We start from the raw sequence: 23351 nt of genomic DNA, 5'->3' as shown, positions 1-23351 counted from the left end.
ACGGAGACGTTTAGCGAACTCAAGTGGCAGACTCTGCAAGAGAGGCGCTCTGCATCGTGTTGTAGCTTGCTGTCCAGGTTTCAAGAGGATGCGTTTCTGGATGAGGTATCGAATATATTGCCTGCTCCGACTTATACTTCCCGATGAGATCACGAATGTAAATTAGGGAGATTGGAACACGCACGGAGGCTTTCCGGCAGTCGTTCTTCCAGCGAACCATACGCGACTGGAACAGAAAAGGGAGTTAATGACAGTGGCACATAAAGTGCCCTCCGTCACACACCGTTGGGTGGCTTGCGGAGTGTAAATGTAGATGTAGATGTAGAAAATCTCGCTTCTGAGCACACAAAGAGCTCTAACCGCAGAACTCAGCACGGAACACGCGTTGGTGCAGTGCTGCGATACAGACTGTATATCTCCCTTCGAAGACGATGGCCAAGAGCCGTTTCCCAGTCCGTACCGTTCGATGGCTGAAGGCGAACTGCACTCTCTCCACAGTTCTCCCTTTCGCGGCCAAGTGGTCTACCGTCTCTGAGCTATCCAAGCACGACTCACGAGCCGTCCTCATAGCTTTGCTTCTGCCGGTATCACGTCTCCTACCTTCCAAACTTCCAAGCTGTGGTGACGGGGCGTGAGTCATGCTTGGGTACCTCAGACGGCAGAGCACTTGCTCGCGAAAAGCAAAGGTTCCGCGTTCGAGTCCCAGTCCGATACACAGTTGTAATCTGCCAAGAAGTTTCATATCAGTACAGACTCCGCTGCAGAGTGAAAATCTCATTCAGGAAGCTGTATTATCATTCTGCGATACTGCAGAAATACTTGGCAGGAATGTAGCCATGGTACATGGTACATGATTGTTAGCAGCGGTGCTCACCGGAATGTAAGGTCGAAAGAAGATAGGGATCAAGAAGGCTACGTGGCACTACAGAGAGGAAAGAACATCGTGTTCGACGTTTGGCTCTAGGGCATAGTACCACGTCTGCAACAGCAGTCTGAGCAGCAGTTGACACCAGAGTGACACATCCAACTGTTTACTTCAATTAGAGCTCGGAACCAGACGCTCTGCAGCGTGCATTCCACCGACGCCAAACCCCGCCATTTGCGACTTCAGTGATGTCAAGCCAGAGCTCTTTGGAGGACAGGGTGCACTACTGTTGTATTTTGGATGGAAGAGGGTTCTGCTTCGGTTCCAGTGATGGCCCTGTTTTGGTTAGAATGAGGCCAACTGGTGAGCTTGCTAGATACGCTGGACATACACTTGGAGTTATCATCGTATGATAACTGGAGCACTCTCGTGGTTATCCCATGCACCCCGCTGCAAATTTTTACGTCAACGTGGTGATTCGACCTGTCGTGCTGCCATTCATGAACAGTATTCCAAAGGGTGTTTTCCAACAGGATAACGCTCGTCCACATACCGCTATTGTAACGCAATATGCTCTACAGAGTTTGGCTATATTGCGGTGGACTGCTCGATCACCAAAATTGTCTGCAGTCGACCACATGCGAGACATCATCGAATGACAACTCCAGCGTCATTCACAAAAGCAATTAACTGTCACTGTATTGACCGACCAAGTGAAACAGGCCTGGAACTGCATCCTATAAACTGACATCCTGCGCCCGTGCAAAACAATGCATGCACGTTTGCATGCTTGCATTCAGCATTCAGGTAGTTACACCAGTTACTAATGTACCAGCATTTCACGTTAAAATAGCTTATCCTAAGCCTACATTAACCGATAGTCTTGCAATGTTACGTAAATGTGCTGTCAAGACAAATAAAGGGTGATCAAAAAGTCAGTATAAATTTGAAAACTGAATAAATGACGGAATATTGTAGACAGAGAGGTATAAATTGACACACATGCTTAGAATGACATGGGGTTTTATTAAAACCAAAAAAGTACAAACGTTCAAAAAAGTCCGACAGATGGCGCCGCTTCATCTGATCAGAATAGCAATAATTAGCATAACAAAGTAAGACGAAGCGAAGATGATGTTCTTTACAGGAAATGCTCAATATGTCCACCATCATTCCTCAATAATAGCTGTAGTCAAGGAATAGCGTTGTGAACAGCACTGTAAAGCATGTCCTGAGTTATGGTGAAGCATTGGCGTCGGATGTTGTCTTTCAGCATCCCTAGAGATGCCGGTCGATAACGATACACTTGCGACTACAGGTAATTCCAAAGCCAATAATCGCACGGACTGAGGTCTGGGGACCTGGGAGGCCAAGCATGACGAAAGTGGCGGCTGAGCACACGATCATCACCAAACGACGCGCGCAAGAGATTTTTCACGCGTCTAGCAATTTTTTTTTTTTTTTTTTTTTTGCTTCTAATAAAACCCCATGTCATTCCAAGCATTTGTGTCAATTTGTACCTCTCTATCTATATTATTCCGTGGTTTATTAAGTTTTCAAATTTATACTGCCTTTTTGACCACCCGGTATATTCCAGAAATTTCATTAGTCCACATTATTGTTTTTTATTGCGATTTTTTCCCGTCTGTGGAGATACTGCAGTATTAAAAGGGCACCATAGTGGATTATCAACCAGCCGGACACTGTGAAACAGATTGCTGAATAACAATTGTTTCACAGACAGGGGTCATGAAAGGATTTTGACCGCCAGAGTGAGGGACTAAGCTATGCCTACGGCGAGTGTGGAACAGCTTTGGATCGCCGGGCGGGACAGGCTACGGACTGCAGCTGCTGCCGCGTACGCATCGACACCCCGCGCTTAAGCAGTCGATATCCGCGTGCCGTCGGCACGCCGCGCGGTCCCCCGGCGGGCACAATCAGCCCGTGTCCCGGGGCGGTCGCGCTACAAACAGGTCGTTACCGCAGCCGCCGTGTCTCAAAGGGGCAGCCGGCCGCCCCCAACCTTGACGTGCCGCAAAGTTGCCTCGGGACAGCACTCGCTCACCGCGCCTCTTCCCGCCTCCCAGACACTAAACTGCCTGCCCCACCAGTCGCAGCACCTCATCTGTTCCCCGAGGGAGCGCGCCAGTAATTTCGTTATACATACTTCTCTCACTTTTATTAAATCCCCACAGACGTGGAGGAGGAACTTTTCGGAGTACCGCTTAGTACAGCCGGCCACTGGTAAAGGTGCAGATTAATCGTTAGCCGTAGTAATTCGTGAAGACACGTTTCCTTATTACTGTCAGCTCGCTACACGCTAACCTAGCGAGATGGTAAACAAGTTAGCACAGTGGACTCGCATTCGGCAGGACAACAGCCCAAACACGCCTCAGGTCATCCAGATTTGGATTTTTCGTGATTTCCATAAATCGATCCAGGTAATTGCTCGGATGGTTCCTTTGAAATTGCATCGCCGATTTCCTTCGCCATCCTTGACACAATCCGAGCTTGTGCTCTGTCGCTAATGCCCTCGATGTCGACGGCACGTTAAATCCAATCTTTCTTCTTTTGGCCGTCTGAAGTGGCCGAGCAGTTCTAGGCGCTTCAATCCGGAACCGCGCTGCTGCTATGATCGCAGGTTGGAATCCTACCTCGGGCATGGATCTGTGTGATATCCTTAGGTTAGTTAGGTTTAAGTAGTTCTAAATTCTAGGGGACTGAAGACCTCAGAAGTTAAGTCCCATAGAGCTCAGAACCATTTCAACTATTTTTTTTTCTTCTTTTGGACACACACGACCTGTCGAAAATAAATTCCTACTAATTTCACATTTTGGAACTACAGTAACTCACCATCAAAAACTCTTTTCGAAGAATACTTACAGTTAGTAATCAACGCTATAATGAGCCTAGTGTTTTAAAAACCTTCCGAACCTAGGGTGGAAAGTATGTGTGGGTGATTGATATATTAATTTTTATTACTGTTATATTTTTTTCAATCCATACAATAGCCACCCGCACTATCAGCAGTTTTTTTTATCATTTTTTATAATTTTATTATTATTTGAAATAAACAGACGATGGATGAAAGCCGGCCGCTGTGGCCGAGTGGTTCTAGGCGTTTCAGTCCGAAACCGCACTGCTGCTACGGTCGATGATTCGAATCCTGCCTCGGGCATGGATGTGTGTGATGTCTTTAGGTTAGTTAGGTTTAAGCAGTTCTAAGTTCTAGGGGACTGATTACCTCAGATGTTAAATCTCATAGCGCTTAGAGCCATTTGAACCATTTTGATTGATCAAATTTGATTGAAGGAAGGTAAAGTAAGTTTAAACCTTGATATTTATTTTAAAATTCATTAGTGTTCAATAAAACGTATAACACATGCTAAGTCTGTCTCAAAGCTGGCGCCTTATTTACTGTTGCGAATTAATTAAGAAAAGTATTACTCACAGGAATTCAATAGGCAAAAATGTGATTTTCAAAGAACAGGAAACAGAAACAATAGGAAACAGGATGGGATACCACATTCAAACAATCACGCAAAGATAGTTCAAGGGTACACAAGAAAGGAACTCAACCATCACCAATCCATTGTATTTAAGGCAAGGAAATTCCGCTCCAAGCGTAGTCCTGTTCTCAATGGATAACCACAGACTGTTATTGGAAGTTCAGACAAAGATCACGTGGTTCGATATACCAATAGCGATTAATTACGTTTGAATACGCGAAATATTATGCAAAAGAGTAGCTGAGGGCTAGTTTTGTTACTACAGCACATGTTCCACGTGCACAAGTACATTTACAGAAAATGTTTAATTCTACAACGATTTTAGTGACGAAACCAAATCCAAAGACATTACTTACAAAAAAAATTTCCGAACTGCGTTAATAACGCCATAGTATTGACCCGATGACTCGCTAAACAATTTTTACGAGCACGTGGTACTGTTACTAAAAAGCACACACTACGCGGGTTGAACACAAAGAGAAATTATTAATTTGAAGAATTTCAACGAGAGAAAACCTTACAATCACACGCACATTCACACTAAAGAGCTACGATCTTAATTAGAATTAAGCCTCATGACAACGTGCTTTCACTTTCCTTCACTGGAGTGGAAACAAAGCAGTTACTGCAATACACTCCTAAACCAACACTGAAATCGCATTGCATGGCGATTTAAAATAATATAAAAAACATTTTCGATGTAGATCTGTAAGAAAAGTAATTAATATTTCAGTTAGGTTGAAATCTTAAGAATTTCATTGTCCTTCGGCCTCGCCAAACACGCGCTTACCGGGAAATGTTACCACTTGAGGAACTGCCCACAGACTGGCTAGCGTGGGCCCCGTCCGAGGGTGTCCCACAGATACATTAGGAAGTGACCAGGGAGGTAGATTCCTTTACCAAACTAACAATGGACGGACTGAATGACACCAAGGAGACAAACCTCTTTGCCTTAGGAATCGTATCTACTTACTCAGACGTTGATACTGCTGTTCTCTAGCAGACAGAACTTCTCTGCTACCATCGAGCAGGCAACTACAAGTACTATCACTCATTCATCTTTCACAACAGAAGGAAAGGGGATGACAATACCTTAAGACATCATAATACTGCGTAAAGGAGGTGGATGTGGGTTTCATAGGAAATTGTATGATAAGAATTACATATGAAAATATGTTTAAAAATGTTTTATGACAAGTTGTTCGTGTTTATATGTCAATATAAGATATTCCACTGCTCAGTCTCCTCCCAGATACATTTAGAAATACCACAGTAAATTTAGAGGTGCAAATGTTGATGTAAGCAACAATAAATCGAGGAAAATAGCATGAAAGGAATGTAGCAGACGCCTTTCAACGTAGTCAGTCAAAATTTGTTGCTTAAAGTTCCAAAGCACATTACTAAACACGGTCCTCCTGGAAGTGCTATATTTTGCTCTTCGATCGACCTGGACCCTTTCACCCTTTCAACGCAGAGGAAACTGCTTTGTAACACCTACATCCGCATCTCATTCCGAAAACGACCTCACAGTGTGTGGGCCGAAGTGCACTTCTGATATCACTATCCACCTCTCCCCCCTTTCGCTAACCACCCCCTCCCCCCCCCCCCCCCCGCACCCTCTCGTCATTTCCTACTTCCATTCTCAAACGGTGAATGAGAAGAATAATTGCCGATAAAGTTCAGCGTTTGAGGAGGCATGTGCCGGAAGAACTAATATGTTGGTCCATTCTTCTCGGGACGTACACGCTCCATACTTCAACAGTAAGGCTCCCTGTGATACACACAGCTTCTGTAGCAGCGTGGGCCACTGGAGTGTTTTGATCATCTTCCGTCACAGTCTGATGATAATTATGATTTGGTAATGAAACTCATTAGATCCTATCTACGAGAGGCGTTCACTGATTAATGTAATACTTTTCTGTTTTCTGGGTTGAGGTTGATTTTATTCAGGATTCCAAAACACCATATTATCCCCCATTCTTTTGGCTACAAAACCGTATTTTTCAACATAATCTCCATTCAATGCGACGCCCTTACGCCTTACCACATGGTACTTCTCTACTGGTCGGAGTCTGAGCCAGTGTCTTGGTGCATCAACAACGTCCCCATCATCCATGTACGATTTTCCGCTGAGTCCATCCTTCCTTGGGCCAAAGGGATCGTTGTTCGCTGCTTTTTAAGGTCTTCTGTTAGGCGGTGAAGATCCCAGTGGGCATACACCTTTAGGTAGCCCAACTAGCGGACGTGTACGTCAGCACTACCGACAAGACGTCCAGTTGAGTAGCGAGAAGTTTGACTGTAATCCGTCGATCACCTGGAATGAGAGCGTCCCCACGTTCCACCATTGCACGAGTCACAGCTGTGTGTGTGGGTGGCCGGCACGCGGGAGATCGGACGGGTTTGCTCGACCTAGTTGCGATGATGACAGACGCCTAGCCCGATAGCTCGCTGTGCTTTTGTTCACTGCCATGGCACCGTTGACATTCTGTATGCGTCTGTGAATGCGGATGTGCTCTGTTCCCGCCAAAAGAAACTCAGTGACAGCTCAGATGGTTCAAATGGCTCTGGGCACTATGGGACTTAACATCTGAGGTCATCAGTCCCCTAGACTAAGAACTGCTTAAACCTAACTAACCTAAGGACATCACACACGTCCATGCCCGAGGCAGGATTCGAACCTGCGACCGTATCAGTCGCGCGGTTCCGGACTGAGCGCCTAGAACCGCTCGGCCACCTGGCCGGCTCAGTGACAGCTCTCAGCCTGGAACACACCTTTGTTGCAGACACCAATTCGAAGGCTTCGTATAGTGGTGCAAGTTATCTATACTTCGTGAAACTGTAGTGGCAGAAGCGGGAATACTGCACGATGTCCTACATAAAATTCCTTATTTCTTCAACCGAAACTGGAGAAGAAAAACGGTGTTCCATTACTTATAAGATTTTCCCGATGAATCTCAGACCGGCATCTGTTTTTTCTACTGTCTGTTTTATGTCGGCTTCCCTTTTTAGGCATGTTTACAGATATTTACGTTCAGGTTCAACTGCCAGTCTCTTCGTCAGTCTTGCTAGATTAAGCTACAGGCCTATGGTGTTACAACATTGTCATAGCCAATAGTACCGTTGCAGATAGCCTTACTGAGTATTTAACGCTAACCACTAGGTTATTAATCTAAATCATGAACAATTACTGCTCTGTGACATTTAGGGTGGTTCTGAAATTACTTTTACATCTGTCGATTTTGTTTCGTTAAGAATGTTATAAAATCTAAAGACCAGTCCAGTTTACCACTTATCAGACAAAAGCATCAAAAGATATTTTCCCAGATTAAGCGATCTACCAGTTCACTGAGTCGCATCTCTCAGGCTGTCGACATATGTAGGCGAGATAACCATGAAGTTCATGGCAGGAAGTGGTGGTTGTCAAGTTGCAACTACAGTGCACTTTGGCCTCCTTTCTCCCTGTTCTTCTACCTTCACGTAAACAGTTACACGTTGTACTTCTTATTCATGGTGTTGGACATACCATCTCTTCCATGGCCATCCCAGCGGCCTTTGTCTTCTCTCCTTATACGTGTACAATTGATTTAGAAATACGAGGGTCGTCTATTCAGTAACAGAAAATTCTTGACAGAGTAATGAAGCTGTCTGATTTGAAATGATGTAACCTGTGAGACTTTCGAGCTCTATCGACTTTTTTCCTGCTCATCGCCAACTCTAGACATCTCCCACCCGAACCCTTCTACAATAAAACATTTATTTAACGAACGTAGCAGTTACCCTCAAATGTGTATTCACCCCTTCCCACCTTTATTATCCAATACCAGAGATTGCTCGATGTTAAAGTTAAGACCCAACTGTAATATTTAACAGGGAAACACTCAAGCAGCGCGAGTATAGAACCCTTCCATTTGTCGCAGCGGAGCGAATCATCGATACCTTTCAGTAACTTAGCTACACGTTTTGCTTTCATTTTACCACATTTCGCAGCAAAAGTGAACAGTCTACGTCTCTAATGTTTTTCGGTAGGCAGGAGAAAAGTAAATGCAGATGGAAACCGTACCTGACAGCGTCATCCACCAAGGTAAAAAAGCATCGTTTTTATAGCAGCAACTGGCTCCATCTTCTCCACAGGCGATCGCGGAAATCTATCGTCATCACTGAATAGCAAACAATATTTCGAGCCGTTGCGCTTACGCGCCGAAGGAGTGCTCTTGTGGCCACCACCAGTTGCTATAACTTGGATGCTCTGTAGCGTCATTGGATGACGTTTCTGGATCCGGGTTCATATCCGCAACTTAATCCTCAAGACTCCCTGTTGAAACCCTCGAAGTTCCTCGAAACATTTCTGGGACATCCTTTACATATAAGAACCAAATTTCGTTGCTAAACGCAGTATAACGTCAGATGGCACCAGCTAGCAAATGAATGAATCGAATTCTTCGACGAAGACCTAAACAATATTCATATGTTCAGTTATTATAATATTAAATATCTCTGTAAATAAACTTGAAATCTGAAGAAGAAAATCTGCTTTTATGAACATTCTGAAAACCTAAGAATGTTACTTTCAACACCGAACTTGCGTGTCGAGATCTGCCAGGTATGTAAAACACTTAATGATAGTTTCAGTTTATTTAACTTGACTTTTTTTACACTTAAAATACTTCACATTTGAACTACTAACTTCGAAATTAAAACATATTACTTCAGTATTACTTGTCTCCTTCTGCGGCGGCGCGGTTGCGCTACTGTCACGTATGAAGTTCCACACACCTCATGGTAAATCTCTTCCCACACGCACGCCTCCTTGAAGTTACTGAAATGCAGCTCTCAGCCGGAAAAAGCTATAGAAAAAAAAAAAACAGCTGTGACCCTCGTAACCACAAGTCGCACTAAAAATTATTTTGCCAGTGGAAGGAATAGTGAAATGATAATATTTATATACGTAAAATTTCATTCCAGTTACTACCAGGCGCCGGCCGAAGTGGCCGAGCGGTTCTAGGCGTTACAGTCTGGAACCGCGCGACCGCTACAGTCGCAGGTTCTAATCCTGCCTCGGGCATGGATGTGTGTGATGTCCCTAGGTTAGTTAGGTTTAAGTAGTTCTAGGGGACTGATGACCTCAGATGTTAAGTCGTATAGTGCTCAGAGCCATTTGAACCATTACTACCAGGCCTCGCTCTAAGCTGTACAAAGTCTAAAAAGTCTACACGCACGCCTCATTTATAAACATAGCCAGTCTATGGTAAATATTAGTTTTCCTTCACAGAAAGTTTACAAACGAATTGTTTATTTTAGAATAACGTTTGCCCGTAAGCAACACGCCACGCAGAATTTAGTAATTTTAATGTCAGCAAAAGTCATGAATTTCACAGCATGCTTTAAATAGAACTTTTTCCACCTTTTAGGGCACGTCTCAAACATTCTGAGACTAAAATATGACAATATTAAAAATTTTCGTCGGAGCACCTAACTATAGGTCTGATCACTATGAGATCAAAGCCCCGATTTTACTCATCTCTCTACACAAAAATGAAGTTTCCAGTTCCCAAAACACCCACGAATATGCCAATTTCTGCTTGGCAGAGGACATCACAACCAGTTGGAAAACAGCATCATACCCGCTCAATCGCGGACGCATATATGTAGAACCAATCAAAACTTGTCACTGAATCAAAACAGTAAATTACCATAAATAAATTTTGGGAATCCACAAATTAAAATTAACTCTCCCTTAACGAAATTACTTTACAGAAATCAAATTTCACTTTCCCATTACCGAAAACTGATGAAATAGTAACAAACTCCCTGGTACGACTGACTAACACACACACCCCTTTTTCTTTCCTTTATTGGATTTCGATTCCCCCCGAAGTGGGTGGACTGGCAACAGCTTAGTACGCCGCTCTTCGGCCTACAGAATTTGTTTTAAAAAGATGAAGATAATGTGGTGTCTGGCGGTGACACCACAGGTAATAAATAATAAAAGCAGTCGATAAAATCGGTGACTTAAATGGTAAAATGGCGGAAAATTGTGGAAATTAAAAAATAAAACAAAGAGTTGGCGATGCTAAGAAAATTCACAGGAGGCAGACAGGTAAAATAATAGGCAGACAATTAAAAAACACAGCAACAGTCTGGTTTCTGTTCGCAAGAGATATAAAAATCACACCCAGCGACAGCATGATTTCTGTTCGCAACACTTAGGAAAAGACGCATAACACTGAACACTCACTTGAACACTGCAGTAAAGAGTTAGCCAAAATACGACACACCACAGCCGAGGGCAGATGGATGGACCGTAACATACACGTAAATCTCAAACATTCCTCACGAGACCAGTTACTTCAATGTGTAGTATAATAAATTTACATTAAACAATATTTTACATTCACATCTTCATTCACTCTCATAACCAGGCACAATTATAATAGTAATTAATAAATAATTAGAAAATTAAACAAACAGAACTGCAAAAAAAAATGAGAGTATTTTGACTGCAGCTCAAACAGTGTCCCGCATCTAGCGACCTCTACCAGAACGCACAGAAACAACTTACACTCGGGCATCTGATGCTACCTGTCCTGCGCGTGACTCATACTGCACTTGTGTTCGCTGCTGTTGCGATATCAATAGGCACGACGGAAGCTACCACGCCTTACTATCCCCAGTTAAAATTTCCATAGATCACCATGCGGGTTTCAGAAGAATGGTTAACCAACATTTTAATTTCAGCATCGTTCACTGCTGCGAGCCTACCCATTTAGATACACGGCGAGAGGATAGCGGGGCCGTTAATTAACGGAGCAGCTCATTTCGACCCCGCTGGTCTTTTTGGCAGTTGGACGCATCCCAACGGAAGAACGGTCTAGAAATTGCCAATAAACTCTGCGCTGGAGCAGGACGCGACCTGCTACCTCCAGCTAACGAGAATCTCTTAAAGGAAAAGTGAATTCAAGGCTCAGCTGATGCGTTATTAATTAACTAATTAACATGTAATGGATTTTTGCTTGCGTCAAAGCCGACTTTAATGAAAAGTGACGGCTGAAAGACAGGTGTGCTTTCCATTTACAGCATACAGAATTTGATGCTAGTCGTTGCCATCTTGTCGAGTAATGATGTAGCGAGCCAGCAGTGGTGTCGTACATACAAACAGCTTCTTGTTTATAAGGAAACAGCAACCAAGTCTGTTTCCAAGTAAACAAGATATTAGCCGTATTCCTCTTTCTCATGTTTCATTATATGGCGGCAATAAATTCGATGAACCGTTACTTTTTAATTATCATTTTGCTTGGTTTTTAACGCTCTCGTAATATCTCCTGATCGATTTTATCGGCACTCGCTCCACCTCGACTCCTTTCTTGGAACTGTTTCTGGAAGGAGGTAATTAATTACTAATAGCCTATATAAATTTACGCTCGCAGCGCAGAAGTAGTATGTTTCACATCATTTCTAGGCTGACTCATTTGCTGTAAATCGCGTACTAAGAAAAAACTAAGGGCACTGTGAAGGAAACAGGATGCACTCGTAATTGGGTAGCAGAACCTTCATCGTCTTGATGTGGTAAAAAAGAAAGCAAAATAAAATTCCGGAGGCCAGTCTCACGGATGTTGAGAATGTGCTGTTGTACGAGATCCTTCCAGTATTCCATTGCAATCAACGTTCACTCAAAATATATGAATTAATATTAACTTATTTGTGTCTACCCGCTCATTTTTTAACCATCTTCCTAGCTACGTTCTTTTTCGGAAGAATCGTGATTTCTGCTCCATTTATCTTTCTTTCTTCTTAAATAATTATGGTGCAGTGGACTTTTATTCGAGAGATACGAGACTCAGGTTCCCATCCGATCATCTTGACTGAAGTTTTCTGCCCTGAGCTTAGGTCACCTGAAACAGAAGATGGTCTTTTAAAAAGGCGTAAGCCATTTCCGTCACCCGCCCTTGTTGAAATGAGATAGCATTTAGGTTCTAATGACCTAAGTGTGGACGAGGCACTAAATTCGAGTCTTTTTTCTTCCCTGCTTTTTTCCTTTAAGGATTTAATTATGTTGTACCCTTTTGTATCACTCGACAGACTTTACCATTTCATAAACGTTGTAGTACCGACTCAATTGTCACCTGAGACAGGGTATCATGCTCTTCCAACCGAACTAAACGGTTTATTCATCCATAGAATGTCCTAACTTACTATTTCGTCCTCGTTTAAGATCACTTGAATCATTTTGATGCATTCGTTCACTGCCGACAGGTAGTTAATATATTTCAAAATGGAAATAAACAGAAGCGTTTGTTCTACAGAATCTTACATATCTTGCGATGTAGAATACACGATTCTCGCTGTTTTCTGGCATTAATTCGCTAACCTGGTGTTCTCTGGCTATAAGTCTACTTAATTTATTAGACTAATAGAGTAGGTGGACGCAAAAAAAAAAAAAAAAAAAAAATCATCGCTTACGCCTTGTGCGATCACTACATTATGGATAAGAAACTGATTCGCAGACTGCGAACCTAATTTGACGTCAGCTGCACAATTTATTAGTGAAACGTGGTAATTTCTGCCGGACGAGGACTCGAATCCGGATTCTCCGCTTATCGTGAGACTTCGCCTTAATAACTTCAGCGGTCTGTGGATGCTTCGCGGGCCATTCCAAACCTACATATGTCGCGAAGTAACAGATCTTGTAAAACACAGACGCTGTAAACAAACAATTGCATTAATTATGGCCACTTACATAACATAGTGTAAATAACCATACTGGTTTCTTTGTTGCAGCTATCAAATGTGGTGATATTGTTTTGAGATAGTAGAAACAGTCCCATAAAATGGTCGCTCTTTCTATGTGTGGTACCATTTGTAATGCTATTTGTTTCCTGATTGCTTGTGGCCAGATGCTGGAGGGGAACAAGTCAGCATTTTGATACAGTAACATGAGATTCATTGTACAGGATTTAATGAGTGGAAGTGCAGATGGTGTGATCATTGCTAACTTAAAATATTTGTCATTTCAGTGTGTTCGTTTTTTTCTGCATCTAACACTCTTCCCACAAACACAATTCCCTATCTGATGTTTTCCTGCACCAGTCAGTGGACCACACCTGTTAGTGTAGACCAAATACACTCCTGGAAATTGAAATAAGAACACCGTGAATTCATTGTCCCAGGAAGGGGAAACTTTATTGACACATTCCTGGGGTCAGATACATCACATGATCACACTGACAGAACCACAGGCACATAGACACAGGCAACAGAGCATGCACAATGTCGGCACTAGTACACTGTATATCCACCTTTCGCAGCAATGCAGGCTGCTATTCTCCCATGGAGACGATCGTAGAGATGCTGGATGTAGTCCTCTGGAACGGCTTGCCATGCCATTTCCACCTGGCGCCTCAGTTGGACCAGCGTTCGTGCTGGACGTGCAGACCGCGTGAGACGACGCTTCATCCAGTCCCAAACATGCTCAATGGGGGACAGATCCGGAGATCTTGCTGGCCAGGGTAGTTGACTTACACCTTCTAGAGCACGTTGGGTGGCACGGGATACATGCGGACGTGCATTGTCCTGTTGGAACAGCAAGTTCGCATGCCGGTCTAGGAATGGTAGAACGATGGGTTCGATGACGGTTTGGATGTACCGTGCACTATTCAGTGTCCCCTCGACGATCACCAGTGGTGTACGGCCAGTGTAGGAGATTGCTCCCCACACCATGATGCCGGGTGTTGGCCCTGTGTGCCTCGGTCGTATGCAGTCCTGATTGTGGCGCTCACCTGCACGGCGCCAAACACGCATACGACCATCATTGGCACCAAGGCAGAAGCGACTCTCATCGCTGAAGACGACACGTCTCCATTCGTCCCTCCATTCACGCCTGTCGCGACACCACTGGAGGCGGGCTGCACGATGTTGGGGTGTGAGCGGAAGACGGCCTAACGGTGTGCGGGACCGTAGCCCAGCTTCATGGAGACGGTTGCGAATGGTCCTCGCCGATACCCCAGGAGCAACAGTGTCCCTAATTTGCTGGGAAGTGGCGGTGCGGTCCCCTACGGCACTGCGTAGGATCCTACGGTCTTGGCGTGCATCCGTGCGTCGCTGTGGTCCGGTCGCAGGTCGACGGGCACGTGCACCTTCCGCCGACCACTGGCGACAACATCGATGTACTGTGGAGACCTCACGCCCCACGTGTTGAGCAATTCGGCGGTACGTCCACCCGGCCTCCCGCATGCCCACTATACGCCCTCGCTCAAAGTCCGTCAACTGCACATACGGTTCACGTCCACGCTGTCGCGGCATGCTACCAGTGTTAAAGACTGCGATGGAGCTCCGTATGCCACGGCAAACTGGCTGACACTGACGGCGGCGGTGCACAAATGCTGCGCAGCTAGCGCCATTCGACGGCCAACACCGCGGTTCCTGGTGCGTCCGCTGTGCCGTGCGTGTGATCATTGCTTGTAAAGCCCTCTCGCAGTGTCCGGAGCAAGTATGGTGGGTCTGACACACCGGTGTCAATGTGTTCTTTTCTCCATTTCCAGGAGTGTATTTTGCGTCCGTAGTTCAGCACCTGACCTGATGTCCTAGAGAAAATTAGAATTAATGGCTTGCTCTTGCCACATATACTTGTAGGTACTGACCAACCTAAAATCATATTACTCCTAGTAGCTACCATTATTAGTCTGCGAATGGAGTTAACACTGATGTAATGTTGTTCAGCGCACTGTCGTCTGTCCCCAATAAAAACATGTGCACTTTTACCCCCAACACTCTGTATAATCACATAATCTGCAGAGCATGTCTTTTGATCCGTCTGTAATACATCGACATTCATGAAAATTAACTGCTTACACCTAACATTATCTCACCAATTTTCTTTATGTTATTTTTAACATAACCGGCAACTTCTTTCCATTACGTTGAATATATGTTTGTAGTTAGACAATCTTCATTTCTAATTCTCTGCTTTCTGTTTATATTTTCTCCTTGTCTAGATCACTTTGCTTGCATTAAACCTTTTTCTTCTTTTTAAATACTGAAGTAGTGTAACAGATAACTGTTTGTAAAAAAAGAAAACAATTTCTTTAATACATCTTGAATTACATCTTCTTTTTCTTGTATTGGTCATCTACGGACCATACTAGATCAACTGCACTTTTCCTTTTCCTTGCGCCTAACCTTAGCGCAGTATTCCCGCGATTGTTTCCTGTGTTGTTCCCTCCTGTCAACTCCACATTCCACGTTTTTGGTTTTAGATTTCTTGGAAACCGAGGCGTTCTTCGAGTTCATTCAGTTGTAAAATGCGTCTATATAGATCCTCCAATCATAACCCCTCACCTTGCAGATTTTTTCGACGTCGGTGACCCATGCTTACCTGCTTTTCGTGATTAAAAAAGCAGCGGAAGATCGGTATGATCAGCATTGTAGAATTCATCCGTTCATTGTGGCATAGAAAACAATCTCCCTCCTACGAACGATGTATACGGTTCCTGGTCATGACATCCCATGAATTCACCATTTTATTCGATTGGGCCTAGAATTTTCTACAGTACCTCTCTTCCTCTTATTCCTAATTTCTCGATTATACCTTTCTACTCTTAGCAAGGCTTTCTGCAGCTTATAACGTCCCCAGTCGTTTTACTGTGTACTAATGTCGTATCTTTGTATTAACTGATATTGATTTATCTTGTAGACAGTTTTGGCTAGTTGATGTTCGGCTTTCGTGTTTATGGTCGCTGATGGATAAGCTTCTTTCTTAGAAGTGTTTGTTTCTATTCACTCCCCCGGCGGGGGGGGGGGGGGCTTTAACTTTGTCACCCATTCACTTTCCCCTTTTTTCTACCTCCAGTACTCTGGATGGTGACATATAATTTGTAATAAATTCATTTTCCTTGAAGGAAATCTGTAGTCTCGCCTTTGTTGCTTGCATCTTTATTCATTTGTTCCGCAGCTGTATGAAGCGAATCAGGATAAACTGGAAGTTCATTTACAAAGCCCAGACAGTCATTCTTGACTCGATTTTCATTTCAGAGTTAGTAATAACAATAATAACTACAATAATTATAAATATAATAATAAGTGCATAAACGGGCTATTGTAGCTTCTACGGTTCTTTTTTCCCTTCGTACAATAGCAAATGTGAAATTTTATAGTGTTAGTTTGAGTAACACATTCACTTAAAATTTCACAATTTTCTCGGGTTTCGAGCGATTATTGATCAATTACGAGGACATGTGAACGTCTTGTACATGCAGAAACTGTTACTTGTTACTGACAGTATACAAACCTGCATATTCAGTAGTCTTGTGCATATACAAATTGAGTCACGTAAGACGTAACACCCCGTTTTTTCGACGAACGATTGCACGTATGGAAACGAAATTTTCTATAAATGTTACGGCGTCGAGGGGCACGTATGGTTTTATTCGGTTAATTTTTTGCGCTGGTAAGAACGGAGATATTGAAGCAAGTAATTTTTTTAAAAAATGGATTTTTTTAAATGGAACCGTAAACTCTGTATAACTGGATTCTGTAGCTCTTGAGAAAACAATTACAGTAGTATAGCGTTTGTTAATGTTGACATTGAAACCTGTCGTAAGGAATCCGAGAAATATCCTAGAACTTGAAAGCACGGTGCCCGGAAACAGCATTGTGGTGCAAATGCCGCGCCGAGTGGCCCGTGGTTCGAGGCGCCGTATCACTGATTGCGCTCCGTCTACCGCCGGAGACTCGAATCCTCCCACAGGCATGAGTGTGTGTGTTGTTGTTAGTATAACTTAGTTTAGGTAGTGTATACGTCTAGCGGACGATGACCTCAGCAGTTTGGTCCCTTAGGAATTCACACACACTTTTTTTTTTCCCGCTACGCGAATAAAGCTTTATTTCCCTTTGAACCAGCTTACGACCTATATGCAGGTTCACCTACGAATGTTGTGTATGGAAATACGACATAGGCCAGAATCTAGCGTATCAAGGCTTAGAAAAACTATTTCACATTTGCGTATCCTCCTAGATTCACCTGAGCTGAAACAGAGAATTCAAATGTCCAATCGTCAGAAGTAAAGAGGTCTTATACGATGTAAAAAGCAAATACTGTATTAAATACCTAAATGGTAGATGTAATATTTGAACTATCTTTTCCTGTACGTGGTTGTGTGTTTCTTAGAAATAAATACATGCTGTCGGACAGCTGTCTCTACCTACACTGCTCTAAATTATATCATATGGGATACATTCATTGAATTAAACATTTTACTGAAAATAGTTCGGTGACTACGTCCATTGCAAAATAAGTATTCTTCTTAACGACACGTCGTTTCATACTGAACGTAAGCGCGTAATGACAATGTTGGCAGTTACGTGGAATACACAATGCTTACTTATTTGACACTGCACTGCAATCATATATATACATGTAAATGAAATAAACACTTTATTAACAATGATTTGGTAACCGCCCAAATCACATAACATAAATTTTGTCTTTCAAAGAAATAACTTTATCCTTTATTCAAGCAGGTGTTCAAACTGTTGACTGTGGACTGAAAGGAGCGTTCGCAGTGACCGTCCGAAAGAACGATGAACAGATGTAATTATAATGGATGATATGGTAAAGCATGCACTGACGTTTCGACGACGTATATCATTAGGCGTAGTTGGGGCTTCGTCATAGACTGCATCTTCGAGTGGTCCCCAGGGAAAGAAACCAAGGGGAGTCCAATCGGAGGGCCTCGTAGTCCATTTGACAACAAAATTTCGTGCAATCCGACGCCCAGGAGGACAGTTCTCTTCCAGTATTTGCGTTCCAACACGGGACGAGTCAGCTGGTCAACCGTAGTGTTGCAGCCACATACCCAGTGGTATCTCTTCTGGCAGAATGTTCGTCGGAAAGTGTGGGTACGAATATCAATTTAGAACACCTGAGACCAAGTAAGGTGTCACAATGTAATTTTCTAAGTTGCCGCACCACGTATTTACGTTCCACGGCCGGTGATGTTGCACCTAACGAAGCGAGTGTGGATTCTACACTGCCCAGTAGTGCATGTTATGCAAATTAACATTAGCGTGGTTAGTAAACATTGCTTCATCGGTAAAGTGCACACAGTGAAAAAACTTAGGATCCTCTCTCAGTTGGTGAACGGCAAACCAACACAATTCTGTACGACGTTCGAAATCACGGTGGTCGAGAGCCTGATGTATTGACAGATAGGGAAAGGAATTCTGCCGACGCAGGATGCGAATGATATTCGTCTGGCTGATTCCACATTCCTTGGCAGTGCGTCTCGTACCACAGTGCGGCTTCATTAGCGTCGGAGCCAAGACAGCTCCCTGGAGTTCTCTGTCAGTTGCAGTCTTCTTTCTTGCCCTCCTTTTAGCGTTCAAGCAGCCCGTCCGCACTAGCATCTTAATAATTCGTGCACTTTCCTGGCACGTCGGACATTCTCTATCCGGTTAGTTAGTTCTATACCACTGTAACGTTTTATGGCATTTCTTTTACATTCACCATATAAAAAGTAGTATACCCTACTTCTCGTTGGTGTACGTGTCTGCACGCAACGAATACTGAAGCAGAAATGAGAGCCTACAGTCCAGATAACTAAACAGGCAAATGTGTTGACATTATGATACAGTGTAACACGAGAGCCCTGCTTGGCGGTGTTTGCACCGCTAATGAGGATTCAGGCTACCGTGCTCTCACATTCTAGGATAATTCTCGAATTTTTTGCGACAGGTTTCAAGGTCAACATTGAGAATCGTTATGTCACTGTAATCGTCTTCTCATGAGCTATCGAATGCAGTTATAGAAAGTATGCGGTTCCATTTAAAAAAAAAAGTGCTTGTTTCAACATCTCTGTTGATACCAGAGCTAAAAACACTAACCAAACAAAAAACGCGTGCCCCTCGGTGCTGTACACCGCGTTTCGACATGTGTAACCATTCACGAAATGAAGCAGGTGTTACGTCTCACGTTCCAAACCCTGTATTGCCACAAACATTTGTAATCCCTCGTTATATCAGTATTTGCAAAGCACCTGTAGAAGATAGAATTTCAGAATTTGACAGATTAAGGTTTAGATTTCATCGAAAATATGCCAAATTATGAGAGTCCGAGACTGCAATGTGTGAAGAAGAAAAGGGAAGCAATTGGGACGACCACAACCCTGGTACTAGTTCGGAGGTTCAGCTAAGCGAAGACACTTTGAAATTAACTGAAGGTAATAGCTTCTTGATAACCGACGATGGTTCTGTTCCTGACAAAATAATTTTGATATGGTATCACCTGTTTCATCTGCTTTTATCCCAAACAAAAGTCAAAATATACACAAAAGACTTTTTATGGATTGAGAAATAAGATGCCTGGGTGGGCACCGAAAACTGTAGTGCTAGATTTTGGAATGGCTACAAATAAAATTATGAAAACAGTACTCCTCGAAAAATGTCTTTAGAGTAGCAGTTTACACCTCAACCAATGTCTGCGAATGGAAATGAATGAACTGGCACTAACGGGGGCACGCGAGGATGGAGAAGAAGTCCGGCTGTTTTGCCGCATATGTGCTGCGATGGGACGTCATCGCCTAGTGTTGACTGTGCGTGGATGCTAAAAATAGAGGAAGTGCCCAGTGCAGAACAGGTCATGAAATTTGCAGATTATGTGGCTAGTGAATGGATTGAAATGCATAGCGTGTTTAACCAGCAGCACAGGACCACGAATGCTGTCGAGGATTAGCACAGTATACTAAACCCATCAATAAATGAAAAAGATTCGAACGTATGTTATCGGATAAATAAGCTGAAATAAGAAGCAATACATGCTATACATTAAAAGAAATTCTATTCGCTTGCCTCTTTTTTATTAAAAAAATGAATGAAACGATACACAGAATCTGACTGTGTGCTTAGCCATTCCCCATGCATGGATAACGTGTGATGTGATGTTCTTATTACAAAATGTTTTTCGGTAGTGAAAATCCACGTCTCAAAGGATAAAATATTTCTGGTCGGAAACGTCACGATTGCATCACCGTTCGCAAAGCCCATGGTCGGAAAGGCCACGTCACACATGATATAGATCTTTAAGTATCATCGCCGGACTCGGACATCCAGATCGAGATAGACGCACGAACGTTAGCTGTCAAGAATTGTTCGATTTCACGTCCGCTTCAAACCTTAAACCTCAGCTGGCAACTGTTTCAACTTATACAACAGTTTTCTATAACGCTGCGCGCGCATCGTGTCAACTGATTTGTGTCTCGGACAAGTCCTAACGTCACAAGCAGAGTACAAGTGAGAATAATCATCGAATATTTCACATTGTAGACACGTGTAATAATAAAGTCATGAACACATGTCTTTCCCATAGATGCCACTATCACGCTGTGCTTAAGTATTTTGCAGAATTTTTAATTTCACTGTGTAACTATCAAAACTTTCCTTTGCGTTTTCGTGAGACGATTCAACGATCGCGAACTTCAAAGTGAACGCAAATTTAAACAATTTAAACTGGGTATTAACAAAGTGTGACTGGATCTAGGCTACATTATGGTGATCGATATTTTCGATGCAATATAGACCACCTAACGTCATGAGGTAGTCATATTTAAAATTTAATCTTTAATTTACACTAAGAAACTAGATTACATTAAAGTTCGTATAAAATGCGTGAACTGAAATCTGTAGGATTTGTGCCCCCTCTGTTAACACCTGTTTTTGATCGTATGCAATACCTTTTAAAAATAAATAGTCAAGTTTTACAAACTATACTTGCTAAAAGAATCAAAATAGCATATCTCATGGACATGATTTCTAAGACGATGTGAACCATGATACAGCCGAAGATTAGTTTGACGAGTGTCAATGGAATGTAGTTACAACGAAAACACTGTAACAGTACTTGAACAAACGAAAAATACTTGATTTGCGTCTATTGCTGAAAGTCTTGCAAATCGTATAAATGCAAAGAAGAAGGGATAAAAAGACGATTAGTGTTTAAAGTTCAGTCGACGACGAGGTCATTATGGATAGAATTAAATTGATGAAACTAGGCACTGAATTTTGTGCAGTGAATTATCTGTGCTGTGCCAGGCGGGTGGCACGGGTTAGCGACGCCGTTTACGGATCCAAGCCGCTGCGCATGTTCTCAAAACTTAAACATCAAGAAGGCTACAACACTGGTCAAGATAGAGTTTCACAAGAAACAGCGGCACCTAAGTTGGCTAGCCCAAAATATGTACGATATAGTGTCTCAGCAAGTCACAATAACTATGATGATACACCAACAATAACAATTAAAGTTTGTAAGATACCGGTACAAATAGTAGCTTACAATCAAGAAAAGACTGACTGACACAGGAAATGGAGAATTCAACGTTGCTAAATAATAAAAAACAACAGAAACATGCAGCCTTGTTGAGAAGTGCTAACCTAGCAGGAAACATGCCGACTGCCCACAATTCGCTCTAACTGCTATTTGGAGACTTGGAGGTACTTAATTCTATCGGAGAGTTGGCGGTAGTGACTTCCCATTTACCTTACCCTTAGTGGACTCCACATGAGATAAATGACATAAATAGGCGGAGTGGTACGTCGTCTTGGAATTGGTAGCGGCGATGGAACTCGTTTCTGACACTTTCTGACATTTATATTTCTGTTACAATTGCGAAACATTTGTGCATTTTATTACCACCAAAGTATTAAACGTGCCAACATTTTAACAGTGTGCGAGTGCTCTGCTGAAAACGCTACTAATGTGAATGTAAAAACAGAATTTTACCTAACTTATGTTTTGTTCAAGTGTTCGTATTCATGACGATCTTATGACAAAAAGTAATTGTTGTATTTTAAGGCATAATTCTGTCGCTGTGTGTCCGCTGTTGCGCACAGGGAACAAAGCAGGTAAAAGTACATGTACTGAGTAAACATACAATTCTCACCAATGCCACAGGAGTGTAGAAGATAGAGTACAATTTCGAGGTGGGGAAGGAAATCGGCTGTGTCTCTTTTAAGTTAACTCTCCTTGAGCTTGCCTTAAGCAGTTTTAAGATGCCACAGAAAACCTGTAACTAGATGGCCGGATAGAAATTTTAGGCGCTGTCCTCCTGAATGCGCGTTCAGTGTTTTAAGACAGCTTCACCTTCAGTTACGCAGTGTGTATAACGCCCGACAACGGAAACTTGTCGTGGAACCTAATGAAATATAACGTAGGTTATGCTTATGTATGACGAATATGAGCGAAAGAGAGTAAAATACGGTTTGTCTTCTTATAACAAACTGAAATTGTGGTGAAGCTTCCATAATAGGTTGGATGGTGAAATCACAATATCATTCCCCTCTAAGGGAATTTAACTCCGAAGAACTATGAAGCCTGGCAGGAGACCAGCTTCACTGAACACTGTTCCCAGCCAAAGCTGCAAATAAAAGTTTGTACCAGAGAAGCTAATTCTTGCGATTGCAAGATGACCAAGTACGAGCCCATGACCTCGCTGGCAGGATAAAATACTTAAAATTTCTTTTCTTTGCTGTTTGCACAATTAGTGTGTTGGATCAGATGCGTGATAAGGCTATCATGGCTGTCAAATTTTGTTAGTATAAAATGTGACATGGCTACGAAGAAAGGAGAAGAGGTTCCATATTTCAGGTGCCCCTTCTGTGCGTCACCTCACAGTGCATCTGCTGTGGTTTCTGTTGTTTGTTGCAGGCTGATGCAAAGTGTGAAACAACACTGATCAAGACACTGTGAGGAAATGTTTTAGAAACGATTAAATCTAAGCCAGATGTAGCCTTCAGAAACAGCAGAGCGAGAGATCCACCGTTGTTCTTGGTAGCTATGCCACAGAAGAATGTTCATATAAAATCTTTGCTGCCAGCTTTCAGATTGGATCATAATGTTTATATCTGCAGAATGTGTGCTTTCCCGCATGTGTTTATGTGTAAGCTCCTTGATTCTGAGATTCATAATCCTGTCATGGCGTCGCTGAGATTGTCCG

The sequence above is a fragment of the Schistocerca americana genome, chromosome 8 (genome assembly GCF_021461395.2).
Source record: "Schistocerca americana isolate TAMUIC-IGC-003095 chromosome 8, iqSchAmer2.1, whole genome shotgun sequence".
NCBI classification, from domain to species: domain Eukaryota; kingdom Metazoa; phylum Arthropoda; class Insecta; order Orthoptera; family Acrididae; genus Schistocerca; species Schistocerca americana.
Note: the sequence above shows the minus strand (reverse complement) of the source record.